This window comes from Rhea americana, unplaced genomic scaffold (genome assembly GCF_003343005.1).
Source record: "Rhea americana isolate MKP2758 unplaced genomic scaffold, rheAme1 scaffold_4, whole genome shotgun sequence".
Taxonomy (NCBI): Eukaryota; Metazoa; Chordata; class Aves; order Rheiformes; family Rheidae; genus Rhea; species Rhea americana.
This window is the reverse complement of record NW_028186534.1, coordinates 13,340,463-13,347,050: the sequence shown is the minus strand read 5'-3', so window position 1 is coordinate 13,347,050 and position 6,588 is coordinate 13,340,463.

Here is a 6,588-nt window from a genome sequence, read left to right as displayed (position 1 = left end):
CCCAGCCCTTCCTCTTCCCCACCTGGGCCCTGCCCCACGCTGCGCGGAGGAGAAACCCAGGCGTAACGCCGCTGCAGCCCCGCGCCGGGCGAGACCCGCGGGGGTTAACAACGCGAGAGCCCCGCGCGCGGCGGCTAAGAGCGGGGGCCGGGCACGCGAGACCAGCCGCCGGGCCCCCGCCTCGCGCCGGCGACAGCTCGGCAAACAGCCGGCGCGGTCGGCTGCGGCGGGCGCTCCGGCTCCAGGCGCGCACGGCGCAACGGGTCAGGAGCGCCTTGCGAGCGGCGGCCGGGAGCACCCCCGGCAGAGACGCTCGGGGCTCCGGAGTCGCGGCCCGGCAGCTCTGCACGGCCCAAGCCGCGGGCGCGGACCCAGGGCGAGGGGCGCCCGATGACGGGGGGGGGGTCTGCCAACRCGGCGAGCACCCACCTCGCACCCACCAGCTGGGCCAGGGTGCACGTCATGACCTACTCGCGTCCCATCCCCGYGCCACAGCCCCCGCTTGCTGCCAAGGCAGCGGGGCAAGGGAGGAGGCACCGAATCCCATCTCTCTGCAGCACCTTAGGCTGAACACGCACTCGGGGGAGATGCTTAATTTCAAGCCTGGGAGGAACCCTGGCTCTGTGCAACATTGCTGCTTTCCGTTTCAGCAAGCCACTAAGCTGCACGGCAGAGTCACACAGCAGCATTAGTTTTTCCTCTCCGAAGATCCAGTTCACTGTGTCATGCCTTCAGGTCTTTGTAGCAAGAGCTAACTCACCCCTGACTCATCCCTGCCTGTTTATTTCCAGACTCGCATTTAAAGCGCAGCAGATTTTGCATGCAGGCGGCGGGGCCTCGCTTGGAAGAGCTGCATGAGGCTGTTAGCAGGAACAGCAGCCCTTGCTCCGGGAGCACGCGCCGGCTGGGCCTGTCYGGCCTCTTGCCTTGGGTCTCTAAGTTGTTCAAACCTACTGAACCTAGCAGGGACCGTCTTGGTCCTGCGTATGCAGCATCACCCCGTGCACCGTGTCACGCAAGTACCTAAGCTCCGGGCCTAAGCTCCTACCGAGCGGTTGGCCACCAAGGTGCAAGCGCTAAGGAAGACGGCAGCCCCTGGGCTGGCCACTGGCAGGGGCTGCTTAAGTCACCGACCTCAAAAAAAASAGCATCTGTGCAACCAGCAACTGCACGGAATTCAAGGGCTCTTTCTTTGCCTTCCGGTTCTGCCACAAACACCCCAAATGGGCCAGAGCAAATCGCTCCAGCCCAGCACGGCCTCCAGCTGCGGCAACCCCCTCCCCATCCTCCCCTCTGGACGCTGCAGGGAAGAGGCACCTTTGGCTGGGACCCTCCTCTCCCACAGCGCCGGCCCCCCGAGCGCTCCCAGCCGCTGGCAAACGGCTTTAGAGCCCCTCTGGCAAACGAGCGCRCGTCTCCCAGGCGGTGACACGGAGAGGAGCACCGCAACCGAAGGGGTCTGCTCAGGCCAGAGGCAGCCCGTTGCAGCCTCAGCCGAGGAAGTCTCCTCCAGAAGCAACTTTCCTGTCCCACGGCTGCAAACAGGCAAAAAGCAGATATTGGCCAATTTTGACATATTCTTCCGCAACATGCTCAAGCAGCTGTTGCAAAACCCACAGAGCCTGCCAGATGCCGGAGGCCAGGGCCAGACCAGCCACCTCGGACTAGCAAGTCAGCGAGGGCTCCCCAAGGCGGGGGCAGCAGCCCAGCACGGCAGATAGCCGAGCACCTCGCCCAGGCTCAGCAAGGAGACTTGCTACGGGTACCAAGGAGTAAAGGGATGCAGAGGGGCCAACCGGGCATCACAGAGGCGCTTTGAGATGGGGACCACGCTGCCACCAGCACTGCCGGGTTCCCACCCCGGGGAGTTGGGGGTGCCACCAGGCAGATGGAGGTGACGCAGGTGGACCACAGTAGCCAAGGACAGAGGCCAACCACGGTGAGCGAGCGCTCGTGCTTCAGACCATCCCACACAGGGTAGGGAGAGGACCAGGATTTACTCTGGGGCTCCCAGGCACAGATTGGACAAGGAATCAGAGAGTTTCAGTAACAAATGCTCTGTCGCCAGGTCCAGCCCCACTCTTCCCCCATGGCCTTTGGCAAGCTCGTTCCCGCACTTCTGAACTGCTCTGCAGTGACAGCAGCCTCCCATCACCCAAGTCCACCAGGAGGAGATGCCCTTGGGAGACAGTAATCGTGGCAGGTTTGGGCCATTTCACTGGTGCTCCAAGCGTGGAGATTTCTGTCTAGGCTGGAGAAGCTGAAACGTCCTTCAAGCCTCACACTAACCAAACTTTACCACTGCCTCTGTGACCTGCTGGAGGGGTAAGGACACGGCAGAGGTTCTGGTGCTACCTGCTTGCCAACCGACATGCAGAAAGCGTTTCATACTGGCATGAAATAAGCTGGAAAACAGTAAGAATACAGAAGACCACCAGGCCAAGGGAGACAGCCAAAAGCATGATCTAAGGGCACAGTGGGATGTTCCACTGATCCCAAAGCAAGGGAACGCAACWCTGCTGCGGGCCAGAGACCCTGAACCCGAGGGCTGCTCTCTCCAAACCACAACAGAATTATCAGCGTCTTCAAAACGTGCGTCAAGGCTATTGCTTTTCTGGCATCAGCTGCAAGCTAGCTCTTTTTCCATATTTTATCTGCAGCCAAAGGCTCTGGTCGCACAATGTCCAACTTCTATTTTAACAAATCGCTTCATCTCCACAAGCGTTGGCAGTGGAAGGTGTACGCGGTACAGCACAGCAGGGCTCTCTCCAGCCAGGGCTGCTCAGCTGCACGCTGCATCCCACAGCTCCATCCCTGAAGAGCTTTGCAGGGCTGCGCACACTCGTCAGGCATCCACASGGCATCCCGCACGCGCTTCTAAAGAGGGGTAAACCCCCCGTCCTTAGGGAACTAACGCAGCTGTTCCGAGAGAAACGGTCTGTGCCCGAGCGTGGCTTCTTGGGACCACCAAGGTGGGCTGGGGAAAGGAAGGCGACTTGACCTTTCAGTGGGACAAATATTCCAGCTGCTGCAGCAAGGGCAGGCCGCTCACTGCTGCTCGAAGGGCAACCTTTGGAGCTGGTGTTACTGCCTCTGTTTTGTTCAGGCAGTGAGGAATCACTAAGAGCCTGCCCCAGGAGAAAGGGAAAACCACACCATCGCGTGGCGTGAGAGAAGACATCTTAGCAACGCGGCTGAGGTCTCCCTTGGGGCACATCCACGTTACTTGGAGCTGGAGGCCAAAGCAGCTTCTCAGTCTGAAACGGCTTGGTTACGAGAGTCGGGGCCACCCCCTTTGCCCCACGCGTCCAGACCAGAGCACTGCCCTAACAGCACTCGGCACCAGCCGGGGCAGCGCTGCCTGCAGGGACGTTTCCCGCGCACCCCATCCCGCGGGTGCTGGGAACAGCTCGCACGGGGTCAGCACGGAAGAAGGTTTACGGTGCCATCACCGAGCTGCTCTGCAGGTCAATACGCAGTAAACACCGCTGCCTTCAATTAGGCTTTTCTTTTATCACCCAGAAATCTACTCTGCCAAAAAATCAGCTGCTCCAGGGCTGACTCTCAAGACCACCTCGTGCCCTRGCAATTTTACAACATCCACATGGCCCAGGCGTGCGGGACATGCTCTGCACCTCTGGAGCCTGCACCGAGCGGAGAGCCCCTCGCAAGCGCGGCACAGACGCGGCGGCGAGCTCCCTCCCCGCAGAGGGGCCGCCCTTTGGCCAGGGCCCCGCGCGCAGGTTTATCGGAGCGGCGCTACCACCTGCAGAGGGAGGGATGCACGCAAACACTTCCTTCAAGCACGGGCAGCACTCCAGCAAAATCCTGCTTAGGGAAGGTAGAGCCCTGCGCTGCACACGTGGCAAAACTCGGTGGAGAAAGGCAACCACCAGCTCAAGAGCTAGCRACGTTTCGCCGCCGCGTTTTACGGCGGGCGTTGAAGTCACGCTGCCCGCGATGACCTGCACGCCGGGAGAGCAGGAAGAGGGCTGGCGASCTTGGGCGTACAGCTCAGCCCCAGGCAAGGCTGTCGGGCTGGGAACTGAGCACTCGGTTCCCGGAACCCACCCCGTCCCCCCACGCACCCAAACTGAGCCACAAATGCCCCGTTTCTGCAGGGTTAGCGTGCTGCAAAACTCCGTGAAGGATCTGGCAAGCRCCAGAGCTGGCACGAAGCTGGGGCAGGCGGGAGGGTAGGGTAGGACCGCAACAGCGAGTGGTTAGATGGGTTTTAGGCTGCTGTTGAAGCACAGCCAGGAGGAACGCCCCACGCCTGCATCCAAGAACTCTGCGCTCGCAGCAGCCAAAGGCCGAGGTCACACTCAAACTTTCAGCTCCTTTGAAGCTGACGGGGGTTAGGAGCATGTTCCTGAGCCCTGCTGAATCGGTGCTTACATTTCTCCAGCTTCTGTGTCTTTGAGACAACTTCATTTTTCCTCCGATAGCAGAATTCCACCTTCGTTCCTTTGGAGGGCTCTTCCTTTCCTCTGGAGAAAGGCTCTTACATTCAGGTTCATGCAACAGCTGGCACAGTGGAAACTCTGTCACTGGTGAAAACTCCAAAATATCTTCACAGTACAAATCACGGAGGATGAAAACTGGCCATTGGCACTTGGCTCCGTCAGTGCAGAGCTGAGTGGGAGCTAAGCCTCCCGTTTCGAGTACTCCAAGTGCAACAGAGTCCCGGAGCTGCAGCAAAGGAGCTGCAGTCCTCTAACGATACAGCGATAACGATACAGCCCCTCTTGGCTAAACGCTTGGAGGACCACCAAGAAAGACAGAACAGGACCRCCTGGGTATTACTAGTATTCACGCCAACGGGAGGACACGCCAGTCTAGAGAAGCCAGGAAGGAATATTCTGGCCTTAAAGGGTCAAATCCGATATCATTTATTTTTAAGAAACAATAAGGTTTTGAGCAAGCTCTCAGAACAGGCAGAACCTCTGTGAACGGGCTCCAGAGGTAGGAGGCAATAGGAAGGGGAACTGTGAAACTCCCTCTTGAAACCTCAGCGAAGCTGCAGCATTAAAGCCCGTTCTCCCAGCAAACACATCAAACGTCTTTTTTCCCTGTCTATTTAAAGAAAAACCCTCGTTCTTTACAGAAGYCCTCAAAAGCACGGCCTAGCATTTAAAGCTACTCGCATCCTTCCGATGGRCAAAAGAAGCGACTCTTGCAAACAGAGAGAAGTTGGTTTATGAAACCACCAGCTCAGCACCTGCTTGCAGAGGCTCGCTGCCCCGTTGGGACAGATACCCACCGCTCACACGTGTCCCCTCCCAGCCGGGGACGTCGGGCCAGGCCGGCTGGGCCGCAGGGCGCCCCGGCGGCATCCTCGGAGGGGCCCTCCCCGTGGCTCCGACCATGCGAGGCGTCGCCGCCTTCGCCTGGAAATTAGGATTTAAACCCCGACCTGCTGCRCGCCTGTAAAGCGCAGCGCAGCGCTCGCTGCACCCGCGCGGCCAAGCCCCGGCGCTCCGTGCCCGACGGCAGCCCCGGTGCAGCACGCTGACCTCACGTCTGTCTGTCTGTCTAGTCCGGCCTTGATTAATTATTGACGAGAGATTATGCAATGGACAGCGCGGGAGTGAGTCAGGCACCCCAGGTCGGGCCGAGCCCCGCGGGACCGGCCTCTGCCCCACGGCGCCGGCGGCACCCCACACCGGCGCCTTCGTCAGCGCCGGCCCGGCACCGGGCCGGCCCGAGGCCCACAAGGGTTTGTTTTTTTTCCCCTTTTGGCCACTCAGAGGAACGGCGGGAGCGGCCAGGACGAGCATCTCGGACGCCCCGCGGCCGAGCCGGGCTGCTCGGGGACGGTCCGGCAGGCGAAAGGAGAGCGAGAGCCGCGCGGCGCCCGCTGCGCCCTTCCTCCCGGCCCGCCTGCTGGCGGATATCCTCGTCCCCGCGCCGAGGTGGGGACGGTCCCTGGGATATTTCCCTCTTCCTCCGGAAACAGCCGGGAAGCCGCTGCCTGAGACGGCGGGAAAGCGCTTCCCCCCCGACCTGCGCGCAGCACCCTGCACGCCGGGGCACGTCTGTGCGGAGCAGGCGGGCGCCCGCGATCGCAGCTCTCGCACACGAACGTCTTCAGCAGAGCGCAAGGAGCCGGCTAAGAGCCCCCGCGCCGCCGAGGGCCAGCTCGGGGCGGAGGGCGCCTGGGCCTCGGGGCTGCTCGCCCGGGCCGGCCCAAGCAAGGCTTCGCACCCAGGGSACTCTTGCAACCCCAAAACTGCGCCCCAAATGCGATCCCAGTCCAGCCTGCCCCCCAGAAGGGCCCCTGCGTGGGCAGGGAGCACGCGAGGGCGGAGGGTGCTGCATCCCCCGCTTCCCCCCGCACTGCTCCCCAGGGCGCCCTATGCCCTGCAGCACGCTGCACCCACCCTGTGCCCCGGGGCACCTTGCACCCACGAGGCACCCTACAAAGCCCCAAAGCGCCCGGGATCCACCCTGGAGCACCCTGCAGGCTTGCAGCACCCCAGGGCACCCTGCAACCTGGAGGCACCCTGCACCCCTGAACATCCCAGAGCATCCCGCGCCCCTGCAGCACCCCGGGGCACCCCGCGCCCCTGCAGCACCCCGCGCCCC